This window comes from Coturnix japonica, chromosome 8, assembly GCF_054131305.1.
Source record: "Coturnix japonica strain WE chromosome 8, WE-NBRP24, whole genome shotgun sequence".
Lineage (NCBI taxonomy): Eukaryota > Metazoa > Chordata > Aves > Galliformes > Phasianidae > Coturnix > Coturnix japonica.
In genome coordinates, this window is record NC_140670.1 from 7,747,599 (window position 1) to 7,763,537 (window position 15,939).

General features: G+C 60.4%; 1 long non-coding RNA gene across 1 annotated transcript; it reads right to left on the reverse strand.

Annotated features, from left to right (window-relative positions):
- Window positions 1-9,995: 9,995 nt before the first annotated feature.
- LOC146759941 (uncharacterized) lies at window positions 9,996-14,100 on the reverse strand. Its single transcript, XR_014948500.1, has 4 exons — window positions 13,917-14,100; window positions 13,118-13,286; window positions 11,537-12,244; window positions 9,996-10,626 (listed from the first exon to the last, which is right to left on the reverse strand). It is a non-coding gene; the product is annotated as an uncharacterized LOC146759941 (long non-coding RNA).
- Between the last annotated feature and the right edge of the window lie 1,839 nt (window positions 14,101-15,939).

A 15,939-nucleotide genomic window follows, 5' to 3' on the forward strand; every position in this document is an offset into this window, starting at 1 on the left:
CCGACGCACGCTGGGGGGGGGCGGCGGCGGCGGGGCTCTCCCCGGGGTACCCCCCTCTCGCTCGTCCGACGAGGGGGGAGAGGGGGCTGCCCCGACGCACGCTGGGGGGGGGCGGCGGCGGCGGGGCTCTCCCCGGGGTACCCCCCTCTCGCTCGTCCGACGAGGGGGGAGAGGGGGCTGCCCCGACGCACGCTGGGGGGGGGCGGCGGCGGCGGGGCTCTCCCCGGGGTACCCCCCTCTCGCTCGTCCGACGAGGGGGGAGAGGGGGCTGCCCCGACGCACGCTGGGGGGGGGCGGCGGCGGCGGGGCTCTCCCCGGGGTACCCCCTCTCGCTCGTCCGACGAGGGGGGAGAGGGGGCTGCCCCGACGCACGCTGGGGGGGGGCGGCGGCGGCGGGGCTCTCCCCGGGGTACCCCCCTCTCGCTCGTCCGACGAGGGGGGAGAGGGGGCTGCCCCGACGCACGCTGGGGGGGGGCGGCGGCGGCGGGGCTCTCCCCGGGGTACCCCCCTCTCGCTCGTCCGACGAGGGGGGAGAGGGGGCTGCCCCGACGCACGCTGGGGGGGGGCGGCGGCGGCGGGGCTCTCCCCGGGGTACCCCCCTCTCGCTCGTCCGACGAGGGGGGAGAGGGGGCTGCCCCGACGCACGCTGGGGGGGGGCGGCGGCGGCGGGGCTCTCCCCGGGGTACCCCCCTCTCGCTCGTCCGACGAGGGGGGAGAGGGGGCTGCCCCGACGCACGCTGGGGGGGGGCGGCGGCGGCGGGGCTCTCCCCGGGGTACCCCCCTCTCGCTCGTCCGACGAGGGGGGAGAGGGGGCTGCCCCGACGCACGCTGGGGGGGGGCGGCGGCGGCGGGGCTCTCCCCGGGGTACCCCCCTCTCGCTCGTCCGACGAGGGGGGAGAGGGGGCTGCCCCGACGCACGCTGGGGGGGGGCGGCGGCGGCGGGGCTCTCCCCGGGGTACCCCCTCTCGCTCGTCCGACGAGGGGGGAGAGGGGGCTGCCCCGACGCACGCTGGGGGGGGGCGGCGGCGGCGGGGCTCTCCCCGGGGTACCCCCCTCTCGCTCGTCCGACGAGGGGGGAGAGGGGGCTGCCCCGACGCACGCTGGGGGGGGCGGCGGCGGCGGGGCTCTCCCCGGGGTACCCCCCTCTCGCTCGTCCGACGAGGGGGGAGAGGGGGCTGCCCCGACGCACGCTGGGGGGGGGCGGCGGCGGCGGGGCTCTCCCCGGGGTACCCCCCTCTCGCTCGTCCGACGAGGGGGGAGAGGGGGCTGCCCCGACGCACGCTGGGGGGGGGCGGCGGCGGCGGGGCTCTCCCCGGGGTACCCCCCTCTCGCTCGTCCGACGAGGGGGGAGAGGGGGCTGCCCCGACGCACGCTGGGGGGGGGCGGCGGCGGCGGGGCTCTCCCCGGGGTACCCCCCTCTCGCTCGTCCGACGAGGGGGGAGAGGGGGCTGCCCCGACGCACGCTGGGGGGGGGCGGCGGCGGCGGGGCTCTCCCCGGGGTACCCCCCTCTCGCTCGTCCGACGAGGGGGGAGAGGGGGCTGCCCCCGACGCACGCTGGGGGGGGGCGGCGGCGGCGGGGCTCTCCCCGGGGTACCCCCTCTCGCTCGTCCGACGAGGGGGGAGAGGGGGCTGCCCCGACGCACGCTGGGGGGGGCGGCGGCGCGGGGCTCTCCCCGGGGTACCCCCCTCTCGCTCGTCCGACGAGGGGGGAGAGGGGGCTGCCCCGACGCACGCTGGGGGGGGCGGCGGCGGCGGGGCTCTCCCCGGGGTACCCCCCTCTCGCTCGTCCGACGAGGGGGGAGAGGGGGGCTGCCCCGACGCACGCTGGGGGGGGGCGGCGGCGGCGGGGCTCTCCCCGGGGTACCCCCTCTCGCTCGTCCGACGAGGGGGGAGAGGGGGCTGCCCCGACGCACGCTGGGGGGGGGGGCGGCGGCGGCGGGGCTCTCCCCGGGGTCACCCCCCTCTCGCTCGTCCGACGAGGGGGAGAGGGGGCTGCCCCGACGCACGCTGGGGGGGGGCGGCGGCGGCGGGGCTCTCCCCGGGGTCACCCCCCTCTCGCTCGTCCGAGGAGGGGGGAGAGGGGGGTGCCCCCGACGCACGGCTGGGGGGGGGCGGCGGCGGCGGGGCTCTCCCCGGGGTACCCCCCTCTCGCTCGTCCGACGAGGGGGGAGAGGGGGCTGCCCCGACGCACGCTGGGGGGGGGCGGCGGCGGCGAGGGCTCTCCCCGGGGTACCCCCCTCTCGCTCGTCCGACGAGGGGGGAGAGGGGGCTGCCCCGACGCACGCTGGGGGGGGGCGGCGGCGGCGGGGCTCTCCCCGGGGTACCCCCCTCTCGCTCGTCCGACGAGGGGGGAGAGGGGGCTGCCCCGACGCACGCTGGGGGGGGGCGGCGGCGGCGGGGCTCTCCCCGGGGTACCCCCCTCTCGCTCGTCCGACGAGGGGGGAGAGGGGGCTGCCCCGACGCACGCTGGGGGGGGGCGGCGGCGGCGGGGCTCTCCCCGGGGCACCCCCCTCTCGCTCGTCCGAGGAGGGGGAGAGGGGGTGCCCCCACGCACGGCGGGGGGGCGGCGGCGGCGGGGCTTCCCCGGGGCACCCCCCTCTCGCTCGTCCGAGAGGGGGGAGAGGGGGGTGCCCCCACGCACGCGGGGGGGGGCGGCGGCGGGGGGGCTCTCCCCGGGGCACCCCCCTCTCGCTCGTCCGAGGAGGGGGGAGAGGGGGGTGCCCCCACGCACGGGGGGGGGGGGCGGCGGCGGCGGGGGCTCTCCCCGGGGCACCCCCCTCTCGCTCGTCCGAGGAGGGGGGAGAGGGGGGTGCCCCCACGCACGGCGGGGGGGGGCGGCGGCGGAGGGGCTCTCCCCGGGGCACCCCCCTCTCGCTCGTCCGAGGAGGGGGGAGAGGGGGTGCCCCCACGCACGGCGGGGGGGGGCGGCGGCGGCGGGGGCTCTCCCCGGGGCACCCCCCTCTCGCTCGTCCGAGGAGGGGGAGAGGGGGGTGCCCCACGCACGGCGGGGGGGGGCGGCGGCGGAGGGGCTCTCCCCGGGGCACCCCCCTCTCGCTCGTCCGAGGAGGGGGGAGAGGGGGGTGCCCCCACGCACGGCGGGGGGGGGCGGCGGCGGAGGGGCCTCTCCCCGGGGCACCCCCCTCTCGCTCGTCCGAGGAGGGGGGAGAGGGGGGTGCCCCCACGCACGGCGGGGGGGGGCGGCGGCGGAGGGGCTCTCCCCGGGGCACCCCCCTCTCGCTCGTCCGAGGAGGGGGGAGAGGGGGGTGCCCCCACGCACGGCGGGGGGGGCGGCGGCGGAGGGGCTCTCCCCGGGGCACCCCCTCTCGCTCGTCCGAGGAGGGGGGAGAGGGGGGTGCCCCCACGCACGGCGGGGGGGGGCGGCGGCGGAGGGGCTCTCCCCGGGGCACCCCCCTCTCGCTCGTCCGAGGAGGGGGGAGAGGGGGGTGCCCCCACGCACGGCGGGGGGGGCGGCGGCGGAGGGGCTCTCCCCGGGGCACCCCCCTCTCGCTCGTCCGAGGAGGGGGGAGAGGGGGGTGCCCCCACGCACGGCGGGGGGGGGCGGCGGCGGAGGGGCTCTCCCCGGGGCACCCCCCTCTCGCTCGTCCGAGGAGGGGGGAGAGGGGGGTGCCCCCACGCACGGCGGGGGGGGGCGGCGGCGGAGGGGCTCTCCCCGGGGCACCCCCCTCTCGCTCGTCCGAGGAGGGGGGAGAGGGGGGTGCCCCCACGCACGGCGGGGGGGGGCGGCGGCGGAGGGGCTCTCCCCGGGGCACCCCCCTCTCGCTCGTCCGAGGAGGGGGGAGAGGGGGGTGCCCCCACGCACGGCGGGGGGGGGCGGCGGCGGAGGGGCTCTCCCCGGGGCACCCCCTCTCGCTCGTCCGAGGAGGGGGGAGAGGGGGGTGCCCCCACGCACGGCGGGGGGGGGCGGCGGCGGAGGGGCTCTCCCCGGGGCACCCCCCTCTCGCTCGTCCGAGGAGGGGGGAGAGGGGGGTGCCCCCACGCACGGCGGGGGGGGGCGGCGGCGGAGGGGCTCTCCCCGGGGCACCCCCCTCTCGCTCGTCCGAGGAGGGGGGAGAGGGGGGTGCCCCCACGCACGGCGGGGGGGGCGGCGGCGGAGGGGCTCTCCCCGGGGCACCCCCCTCTCGCTCGTCCGAGGAGGGGGGAGAGGGGGGTGCCCCCACGCACGGCGGGGGGGGGCGGCGGCGGAGGGGCTCTCCCCGGGGCACCCCCCTCTCGCTCGTCCGAGGGAGGGGGGAGAGGGGGGTGCCCCCACGCACGGCGGGGGGGGGCGGCGGCGGAGGGGGCTCTCCCGGGGCACCCCCCTCTCGCTCGTCCGAGGAGGGGGGAGAGGGGGGTGCCCCCACGCACGGCGGGGGGGGGCGGCGGCGGAGGGGCTCTCCCCGGGGCACCCCCCTCTCGCTCGTCCGAGGAGGGGGGGAGAGGGGGGTGCCCCCACGCACGGCGGGGGGGGGCGGCGGCGGAGGGGCTCTCCCCGGGGCACCCCCCTCTCGCTCGTCCGAGGAGGGGGGAGAGGGGGGTGCCCCCACGCACGGCGGGGGGGGGCGGCGGCGGAGGGGCTCTCCCCGGGGCACCCCCCTCTCGCTCGTCCGAGGAGGGGGGAGAGGGGGGTGCCCCCACGCACGGCGGGGGGGGGCGGCGGCGGAGGGGCTCTCCCCGGGGCACCCCCCTCTCGCTCGTCCGAGGAGGGGGGAGAGGGGGGTGCCCCCACGCACGGCGGGGGGGGGGCGGCGGCGGAGGGGCTCTCCCCGGGGCACCCCCTCTCGCTCGTCCGAGGAGGGGGGAGAGGGGGGTGCCCCCACGCACGGCGGGGGGGGCGGCGGCGGAGGGGCTCTCCCCGGGGCACCCCCCTCTCGCTCGTCCGAGGAGGGGGGAGAGGGGGGTGCCCCCACGCACGGCGGGGGGGGCGGCGGCGGAGGGGCTCTCCCCGGGGCACCCCCCTCTCGCTCGTCCGAGGAGGGGGGAGAGGGGGGTGCCCCCACGCACGGCGGGGGGGGGCGGCGGCGGAGGGGCTCTGCCGCGGGAGGGCAGATCCCCCTCTCGCTGTCGAGGAGGGGGAGAGGGGGGTGCCCCACGCACGGCGGGGGGGGGCGGCGGCGGAGGGGCTCTCCCCGGGGCACCCCCCTCTCGGCTGTCCGAGGAGGGGGAGAGGGTGGGTGCCCCCACGCACGGCGGGGGGGGGCGGCGGCGGAGGGGCCTCCCCGGGCACCCCCCTCTCGCTCGTCCGAGGAGGGGGGAGAGGGGGGTGCCCCCACGCACGGCGGGGGGGGGGCGGCGGCGGAGGGGCTCTCCCTGGCACCCCTCTCGCTCGTCCGAGGAGGGGGGAGAGGGGGGTGCCCCACGCACGGCGGGGGGGGCGGCGGCGGCGGAGGGGCTCTCCCCGGGGCACCCCCCTCTCGCTCGTCCGAGGAGGGGGGAGAGGGGGTGCCCCACGCACGGCGGGGGGGGGGCGGCGGCGGAGGGGCTCTCCCCGGGGCACCCCCCTCTCGCTCGTCCGAGGAGGGGGAGAGGGGGGTGCCCCCACGCACGGCGGGGGGGGCGGCGGCGGAGGGGCTCTCCCCGGGGCACCCCCCTCTCGCTCGTCCGAGGAGGGGGGAGAGGGGGTGCCCCACGCACGGCGGGGGGGGCGGCGGCGGAGGGCTCTCCCCGGGGCACCCCCTCTCGCTCGTCCGAGGAGGGGGGAGAGGGGGGTGCCCCCACGCACGGCGGGGGGGGGCGGCGGCGGAGGGGCTCTCCCCGGGGCACCCCCCTCTCGCTCGTCCGAGGAGGGGGGAGAGGGGGGTGCCCCCACGCACGGCGGGGGGGGGCGGCGGCGGAGGGGCTCTCCCCGGGGCACCCCCCTCTCGCTCGTCCGAGGAGGGGGGAGAGGGGGGTGCCCCCACGCACGGCGGGGGGGGCGGCGGCGGAGGGGCTCTCCCCGGGGCACCCCCCTCTCGCTCGTCCGAGGAGGGGGGAGAGGGGGGTGCCCCCACGCACGGCGGGGGGGGGCGGCGGCGGAGGGGCTCTCCCCGGGGCACCCCCCTCTCGCTCGTCCGAGGAGGGGGGAGAGGGGGGTGCCCCCACGCACGGCGGGGGGGGGCGGCGGCGGAGGGGCTCTCCCCGGGGCACCCCCCTCTCGCTCGTCCGAGGAGGGGGGAGAGGGGGGTGCCCCCACGCACGGCGGGGGGGGGCGGCGGCGGAGGGGCTCTCCCCGGGGCACCCCCCTCTCGCTCGTCCGAGGAGGGGGGAGAGGGGGGTGCCCCCACGCACGGCGGGGGGGGGCGGCGGCGGAGGGGCTCTCCCCGGGGCACCCCCCTCTCGCTCGTCCGAGGAGGGGGGAGAGGGGGGTGCCCCCACGCACGGCGGGGGGGGGCGGCGGCGGAGGGGCTCTCCCCGGGGCACCCCCCTCTCGCTCGTCCGAGGAGGGGGGAGAGGGGGGTGCCCCCACGCACGGCGGGGGGGGGCGGCGGCGGAGGGGCTCTCCCCGGGGCACCCCCCTCTCGCTCGTCCGAGGAGGGGGGAGAGGGGGGTGCCCCCACGCACGGCGGGGGGGGGCGGCGGCGGAGGGGCTCTCCCCGGGGCACCCCCCTCTCGCTCGTCCGAGGAGGGGGGAGAGGGGGGTGCCCCCACGCACGGCGGGGGGGGGCGGCGGCGGAGGGGCTCTCCCCGGGGCACCCCCCTCTCGCTCGTCCGAGGAGGGGGGAGAGGGGGGTGCCCCCACGCACGGCGGGGGGGGGCGGCGGCGGAGGGGCTCTCCCCGGGGCACCCCCCTCTCGCTCGTCCGAGGAGGGGGGAGAGGGGGGTGCCCCCACGCACGGCGGGGGGGGGCGGCGGCGGAGGGGCTCTCCCCGGGGCACCCCCCTCTCGCTCGTCCGAGGAGGGGGGAGAGGGGGGTGCCCCCACGCACGGCGGGGGGGGGCGGCGGCGGAGGGGCTCTCCCCGGGGCACCCCCCTCTCGCTCGTCCGAGGAGGGGGGAGAGGGGGGTGCCCCCACGCACGGCGGGGGGGGGCGGCGGCGGAGGGGCTCTCCCCGGGGCACCCCCCTCTCGCTCGTCCGAGGAGGGGGGAGAGGGGGGTGCCCCCACGCACGGCGGGGGGGGGCGGCGGCGGAGGGGCTCTCCCCGGGGCACCCCCCTCTCGCTCGTCCGAGGAGGGGGGAGAGGGGGGTGCCCCCACGCACGGCGGGGGGGGGCGGCGGCGGAGGGGCTCTCCCCGGGGCACCCCCCTCTCGCTCGTCCGAGGAGGGGGGAGAGGGGGGTGCCCCCACGCACGGCGGGGGGGGGCGGCGGCGGAGGGGCTCTCCCCGGGGCACCCCCCTCTCGCTCGTCCGAGGAGGGGGGAGAGGGGGGTGCCCCGTTCAAATTCAGTGCTGTGTACATTGGAATTCTCTCCTCTTATCACACACTTCCAATTGCAGGAGCATTACGGAGTTTTAGAAGAAGGCCATACATATTCGTCAAATTTCCAATAAAACATTCACATATTCTTTGTTTTTTCCTGGAACTCATTTACATACTGTCCCTCCTACTGATGCGTGCACAGTCCGTTGTTGGGGTCTCACTCTGGTGGTCGTTGGGATGAAGTTAGAAGTCTTCCTCAGGTTGCTTTGACCCAGCTCCTCCAATCATTCATTCCAAGCCAGTTTCTTTGGCTACCTTTACCTTATGTATACCTAGCTGTATTGTCTTAACTCTAGACTCAGCTTCATTGTAATTCTAGCAGTGTCTATATGTCCCAGTCAAAATTGGGAAGCCAATCAATTAACTTTCCAGCAACTCTGTTAAACCACGGGAAGCATCGTCTACAGAAACCTGATGGAGCACTTTAGTACGTTCCCACGTAGCCTGCAAATCAATCTCTACTCTTTGCATCTCACCTATATAAGCACAGCAGGTCAGATTTATGATTACACAGACTCCCCCTTCCTTTGCTGTTATTAAGTCCAGCACCATCCTATTCTGCTATACTACCTTACTTAATGTTGAAACTTCTATTTGTAGTACTCAAATTGCACCTATTGCCCAGAGTTGTAACTCAGACTTGGGTCCCTTTATTTCTGAAGTTACATTCTCATTCATATACTTACGTCTACCTCCTGCTGCTTTCCACAATGTCCAATTGGTGGATGGAATCCCATATTGAGGAAGTTTCATTCCTCCAACCCTTGGCAAGGCCATTCATACCCAGAAATCTGAAATTCTCAACATTGAGAACATTCTCAAGTCAGCTAGGAATACCAAGCAAATTGGAAAAGAACCCCCAGTTCTTATCCTTCATTAAGCGGAACGTTGAGTCGGCTATGTTCTTCATTTCCCAGTGGATTTTGTCTATGGCCAAAGCTGCATTCACACTGAAGTCAAGACAGCAGAATCCTTTTAGGCCTAGCTGTTACTCCCTCTCAGCGCAACCTAGGACAGGCCCACTCCCAGCAGCAGGAACAGAAGTAGAGGCAGCAGCAGCTGGCAACCACAGCCAGACCAGACAGGCAAGAATTCAGCGGGTTCTGGCTCTTGTGGAAATACAAGCATACCCTCGACCCCATCCGAGAAGATCCGTGGTCGTCATTTAGAAGATCTAAGCATCCAACACCAGACCCCAGGAAGTTACACAAAAGCTGCTGGCTAGTTAAGCACTGCCAGCACCTAATGCAATATCGTAGTCACATCACCCTTGTCTCCCCCTCCTTTAACCACGTTAGCTGTAATTTCAGTGTCTGATTAGTGTGGTCAATGATCACTTGGTCGGTACTGTTGTGCAGGATACCAAGCATAGACCAAGCATATGGTGTACCCCTTAACTCCTATAATAGCAGAATTAGGGTTTAATAACGGTAACACCATTTCTGGTATCCACTAGGCCTAATAACTGTCAACCATCTACTAAGCATGGTAATAATGTTTTTTTGTTGTTGTTGGTAGGGTTTTTTTTTGTCATGTCCTAAATCCACCAAATTGGTCCTTGATGCCAGTCAAAGAATGAAATGGAATTAATCATTTGCCCTGTAGAAATAAAGCAGAGGGTGAGGGTATCCATGCCATTATGTTAAGCACCCCAGCACGGTCAGCATCTGCAAGTCCTGGAAAAAACAAAATTTTTATCCGTGTAACAGAAGAATATCCTAATAAGAAAGCGCTATGCCTGTCCCCAGGGGGGCCCATGATACCTGTTGGAATAAGAGTCAGTGTTGTCAGTCTGCAGCACTGATTGGATGGTGGCCAGATCCACTCCTGCACTGCCGACAGTGGCTGCTCTGAGTGAGCTGGCCAGGCAGTGGCCGACCGATTCTGGACTTACTTGCTGTCATAGCGTGCGGTCACACACTTCTGTTCTCATTTCCTGGCAGATCACAGGGCTGTGCAGCACCAAAGAGTTTGGATCAGCATTCTCTCGCCCCGTGCAACCTCCTCCTGCATTGTGACAGGGTCAATGTGGAATAGTACGAGCAGTTTTATTTGCTTGCTCAGGCTTTTTCCAGTCCCTCTGTACATGACAAGGCTCCGCACAGTTGTAGCATTTCATTCTTTGAGCTGTTCCTGCATCGAGTCAAGAAATGGCCAAGAAATTTAACGTAGGGCTTGGCAGCCTGGAAATAAATCTCTAAGGGGGCCAGCTGTACTGTAACTATAGCAATGTCAACACGTCCCACTAGTCCTTTTCTTCTGACATTCCCCAAAGCCTAAGATACTTAATCATCATGAAAGGCCCCTATTTACCTGTTTCCTACTATCAGGGGGAGCCCCCATGAGGTGGCAGGAGGGGCTCTCCCCTTCACTCCCCCCTCTCAGGCCCTCCCAGAGCCACACTCCAGGGCAAAAAATTCACTACAGATGTGGGGGGGGGGGAAACAACAACAAAACTAATCTGCACCGCAGTGACTTTCAGAAGCTGGCCTACTCACGCAGAACCTTCAGACTGCTTAACATGTCCCAGTAGTTCTGAACTATGTGATTTCACTGGCCTTAGGGGAACTATACTGTAAAAGAAATAGTATAATTAGCACATAATGAAATCATAGTATACATTGTATATAACAACTGCATTATAGCATGTAGTATTTCCATTGGTACTTTGTTCTCCAGAACTATTCAAGCAATAGCATTCTCAAGCAATACGTTATTAATACAAACATAATACAAAAACCTTATATGCTACCAATGGAAGAAAAACAGAATGAAAATAAACACAGCACTTACAGCTTCTAAGAACAAACAAAAAAACCTCAATGTAAATAGTTTAGCAAATCACAGAAACATAATCCACCAAAAACTAGAAACCACTAAATGGATGTGGTTTTGTGATTTCAGAGAAACAGAATTGTTACAGTACAAGAGGCTTTGAATAGATTCTAGAGCACATCACTTAAGTCCAGCTCCTTTTCAAGCTTGCAGTCGGTACTCAGTGTTATCAGAACTGAAGCAAGATAGGCCCGTAGTGAAGAAGGAGCTTAAGTATTAGTGCTCTTCAGCAACGGCATTTCTGAAGACCAGGCAGCGGATGTGAGCACAGAGAGGCGGTGGGTGCTGCGTTTCAGCAGTGGCGGCAGTGGGTCACATCCACTGGTGCAGATTTGTAGGCGTATGGCATGCAGGCTCTTGTTCGTAGCTGGTGGAAATGCATAGCTTCTGATTGAGCTGAAAAAGAGTGTTTTGCAGTTGACAATCTTCTGTCTCAAACAACGTTAATGTGCTCTTTGTATCTGTTGTAATTTCCACTGAGATAAATAGGAGGTGCAACTTTCAGAGTAACCTGTGTTTATATAAGGATCATGTAGCAGTTTCCAGAACTATTATTTTGCTATGAATGGAAGAGCTGCAGAAGGGTGAGCTGAGGACACAACTCCCGACTTCATTTAAATGATTAATGAGTTGATACCAAAGAAGGAAGTAATTCTTCTCTTTCCCACTACAGTTTTTTTTCTTCCTCTCAACTAATATAAGAGCCATACTGAGGACCACACAGGGACAGCAGCAGCCCTTCAACTCCAAAGTTAACTTTGAATAAAAATAGAAATCCCGTGCTATGTAAGGATTTCAAAGAGGGGATGATACATATTGTACAATCTGTCAAGTAGGAAGAAGTTGAACTGAAGAGAACCATAATTTCCCCTCGGTATTTTTAAGAGCTGACCTGTCTGTTCATCGAAATTACCATATCCCATTTGGAAGAGTTTCTTTCCTTTTCCAGAGTGCCTGTAGAAATGCCAAGCTTCCCAAAAGAGACAGCTTCATAACAATACAAAAAATAATCTAGACTTAGATTTCATCTGCTTATGCCCTCCCTGGTTAGAAGTCACAGTGACATTGCTACCAAATCCGTATAAGGAATAAGCAACAAGGGAAAAAAGAAGTCAGCAGTGCTGCTGCCGGTTACTCACTGCACACATATCCAGACAGAAATTTTCTTTAAGCCTGCAAACCCTGCAACCGCAAATTTGCATTTTTATTCTACACCTTACAAGAATAGAAGACTGTTTTCTCTGTAACACCCAAATTACTCAGGGCAGACAAAAAGAAAGGAACACAGAGCTCACCAATTACATACCAGCTTGTTGTTCCATCAGCAGCAGCTTTCACGAGTTGCTCAACTTCTTACACAGTCTGTGCCTATTGATTGCAAAAGATAATGATGCACATACAGCTTGTCTGCATTGTTCTATAGCCCATTTAATATTAATCCCAAACACAGTTTTATCTTTCTCTTCCCCTCTTGTCCACCCCAGACACCATTCTGTTTAAGCATAGAAAGAGTTATGGAATATGGTTAGTAAAATAGCTAAGAATTTGCTTAGATGAAACTTCAAAGACATGAAAGGAAGAGCTGAAAGAAAAGTAAAGCAGCCAAGAAAATGCTTTGTTCATCCATCCATAATACCTTACAATTAAGTGGTAGATTGCTTGCTATACTCTCTTAGTGAAAATATGCAGAAGGCAAACATTTTTAGAAGCATATCTAGGATATCGTTTGTTCTCCTCTACTTGTACCCCCAGTACTTAACTTGCATAGCTCAGCTCTGTCACAGTTCATCCTGGCTTGGCCTGGTTCCATGACGAAGGAGCAAAACCATGACAAGCTCCCAGAAGGTGGATGCTGGCAGAGGGCTCTCCAAAAGCAATTGAAATCTGAGCTGCTAACTCTGCTTCTGTGTACAGCCAGCCACAGCAGCAACTCCCAGGTGAAGCTCCAGTCACGTACAGGAAGCAATGCTGCCTTGTGCTGCAGCAGCCCCTCATCAAGTATTTCCTTGGTCTCCTACAGTTTACCAAAAACATGCATTACTGAGCAGCACCCTTTAACACAGTCATCCCACAGCACAGTCTTGCCACTTGTGAGAACAGCGTAAGGCATACAGTATTAAGGACTCTATCCAGTAAGGAAAGGTATGCTTAACTGAAGCCCCATAGGAACAGAGCTACATCAAATTTAAGGGGATGGAAGGTGAAAATTCACAGGTCAGAAAAAAGCTTGTTGACAGAACCTTGGTTTCAAGTATCTAAACTGCCATTGCCATGCAAGCCAACTCACATGGGCAAAGGCAAACTGCAGTAATGTTTGTTTAAATTTAAAAAGGCCTCAGAAATGACTAGAAATTCATCTAACAAAATAGCATGTAAGGAGGTAATGTGTTTGTTCTTACCATAACTTTCTGAAACGTTCATTTTTATCTAACATTCGTACAGCTAGTCCCCACCTTTTTTTCTTTTCCTTTCACCTTTTTCCATACATCTTTTCCATTTTTTCTCCAAGAAAATGAAGATCTATCAGTGAATCCAGTCAACTCAAACTGAATTTTTCTAGCCTCAACCCCTGAGAAACAGCACATATCTGAGCCAAACATTTCACCTGTGTTTTTATATTTTAAGCTCAGCTGCATTTGTGTCTTCTTTATAAGCACATTTCACCATTTCACCCCTTTTCTTTTTCATAGCAAAATAAAAAGGTCCCCAGTATTCGGTTTGATAGCTCTGGAAACTATTTAACAGCAATGCTGACTCATGAATACACATTTCCTTTTTCACTTGATGCAAAGAAATTAAATACCGCAGAGACTGCTCTACAGCAAAAATCCAAATAAGCCCGGAGAGAGTGAAACTGCACCAGGCTATAATACACTAATATACTTGCAAGATTCAGCCAAGCTTTTCTTCTTGCAACCGTGATAAGTGCTGGCATATTTTTCTGGCAAACTGATGTGAAGTACTACAGCATGTCTGCATACTTGCTGGGGTAGACGAAGAACTCATTACAGAAGAAAACAGTGGTCTAAAAATTCAGGGCGGATGGGAGGGAGCCACTGCAATCAGAAAACACTTATTAAATTCACTGCTGCATAGCAGAAAGCCCAATTTCCCTATGAAAACTACAGAAAAATGAAAAACAGGACCTTTTTCCTTCTTTCCTAACAGCGAATATTTTAAGGTTTTTATTCTATATTTCTTGCCTGCTTTTCTGAAACCCTAAACTAATATACACTGAAAAGCCATGAAGAGTATTAAAGAAATGTCAGTGGCTATAATAATAGAAGAAAAAAAAGAAAGACAAGTAAAAGAGTGAAATGTTTTGATGCTTGCATATCACAAGTCTTTCAATAAGAATACTTTTAATTTCCCAAGGGAGGAGTTTCCTATCAAAGACTTCACTCTGGATGTTTTCCCAAAGCACCCCAATCATCAGCCTATATGGAACAAATCAAGTTGCTCGTGTTCACCAAAGAAAATGATCACAAAAGCAATAACAGACTTAACGGTGGTATTGCTGAGTTAAAGAAGGCGATGTGAACATAAAATGAAAAAGGGTTGTGTTTCACAGTGGTTTGGAGGTGAGTTCATACCCTTCCTTCATGCTTCTCTAACATTGGTAATTATCTGAGGAAAGAACAGGATGGTCTGCTGATATGTTCTAAAAATAGAAATTTAATACTTACTTTTAAGATAGGTGCTCAGAACATGTTAGAGGGTTATGTTCAAATCAAATACAGCTCAGGAGCCAGGGAGAACAATGCTGACACCAAGTGGAAGAGAATGTTGCTGCAAACTTGAGACGGATCTCAGAGCCACGAGTCTTCCACTTAGGTGTAAAAAACGTCAGAAGAAAGCCACGTAGATCCTCTGAAGGTAGAACTTGGTGTTATCCTAACATGCACACTAGATTAATTATGTCTCTCTCCCCTCTGTTGTAGCTGGCCTTAATAAGCAACACAACCACCTGCCACTCTATACACATCAGATATTTCTCCCCTTTGTGAATTGCAAATAACACTCCTCAATCTGTAATCAACATAAGGCCTGTGAGTCTGGCTGTGGTAGGAGCTTTCAAGCTGCTCTATTCACAGCAAAACTGAAAACAGGCATTCACAGACTGAGAAGTAACAAAGGTGAGTCTCCATTACTGCTTAGTTTGTTTCTGTACAGAGTATCACCTCACAGTGCTTTTCCAATCTGGTAAAGGCATCCATCAGCAATCAGTTTTAGAAAGATTTTCCCCACTCACATTTTTTATGCCATCACTGAATGGCTGATGTTGATCAGCATCGTCAGCTTGTGCAATCACTTAAGCACTATTTCTGAATTATTCATCACATTAAAGAATCGTAGGACATCAATTTAACCAGGTTCCCTCTTCATGTTCAAGTCACTTTGTGAAGTAAAACACAGCTGAGAGCGTGCTTCAAAACTTACAGAACACTCTTCCTGCCGCCCCTATTCTCTCCAAGCACAACTTTCACCAGCCAAAGGAAAATAAAAGTAACATTGTCTAGATGTCACAGGGAGCAAGGAGGTAGTGGCAAAATCCACAGAGTCATAGAAAGGATTTAAGTGTGACAGCACTCATAGAGTAAGACAGGAGAAAATCCTAACAGTGCTGGAGCAAACATTAAATGTATCACATTCACTGGATCAGTGGATCTTGTCATTTGCTAAAAACAGAGACTGGGCACAATTGTCATTTCAGAGTTACAGACCTCCAGCATAAAGGCAGGCCTGCTGAAGACCTCAGGTACAGCTCAGAAACAACATTACACATCACCACACCATATCCCCTCTGCTCTTCACCCATCAATGGAAAGGCTTTGCTTTTGAAGACCTAGAATGAGTAACAAATATTCTAGCCACCTCCAGTTTATTAGGCTTTTTAAGTCACAACTGCCTAATACTGTGCTCTTTATCAAATCCTTATGCCTGCAATCAGTAAAATATTCTTCTCTGTTTATCCAGAAGAAGAAGAAAAAAAATACATTTTCACAATACATTACCCATAATCTTTGTGGAGGTCCAAGTCCAGCTCTGATTCTCAATGTGCAGCATTTTTAATCCAATCTTCTGGTTTGGATGGCTCCCAAACACAAACTTAGAACTTACTGTTTAATGAGCCCATGCTTTTACAGAATTTACAAAGGTCAGGAAAAAATAGGGGTTTTTTTTGTTTTTTTGTTGTTTTTTTTTGTGTGTGTGTGTGTGTGTGTGTGTGTGTAATGGGAAGTAATACAAAGAAACAAAGAAACCTTTCCATAACATAACAGCAAAGCCTACAGAAGCACCGACAAATCCCTTGGCAGTTCAAATGCTACACGCAGGACTCACTATGCTCACATCTAAACTCAACTAAAATTTATCTTTGCAAAGCAAAGGTATGTGAAAGAAAATAATCAGGGTCTGTACCAATCTAAAGTTAGGAAAAAATGCTAAACCCACAAATATGAATCAGAACTATGAGAGTCTATCCATGAAACATTACACTGACTGGACCCTTTAGTCTAACCTGGAAGCCTGAGTTTACTGTATCATAAGATCACGTTTGCTTCTTTTTTGAAAGGTTTCAACTAATTTCAAAAGCATTATCATGAGATTAGCAAAGGAAAACATCATTTACATCAGCTGTCCATGAAATTGAGAACAGTCCATTCATCAGACTGCAAATCCTTTTTTATGGCAACTTCAAATGAAAAT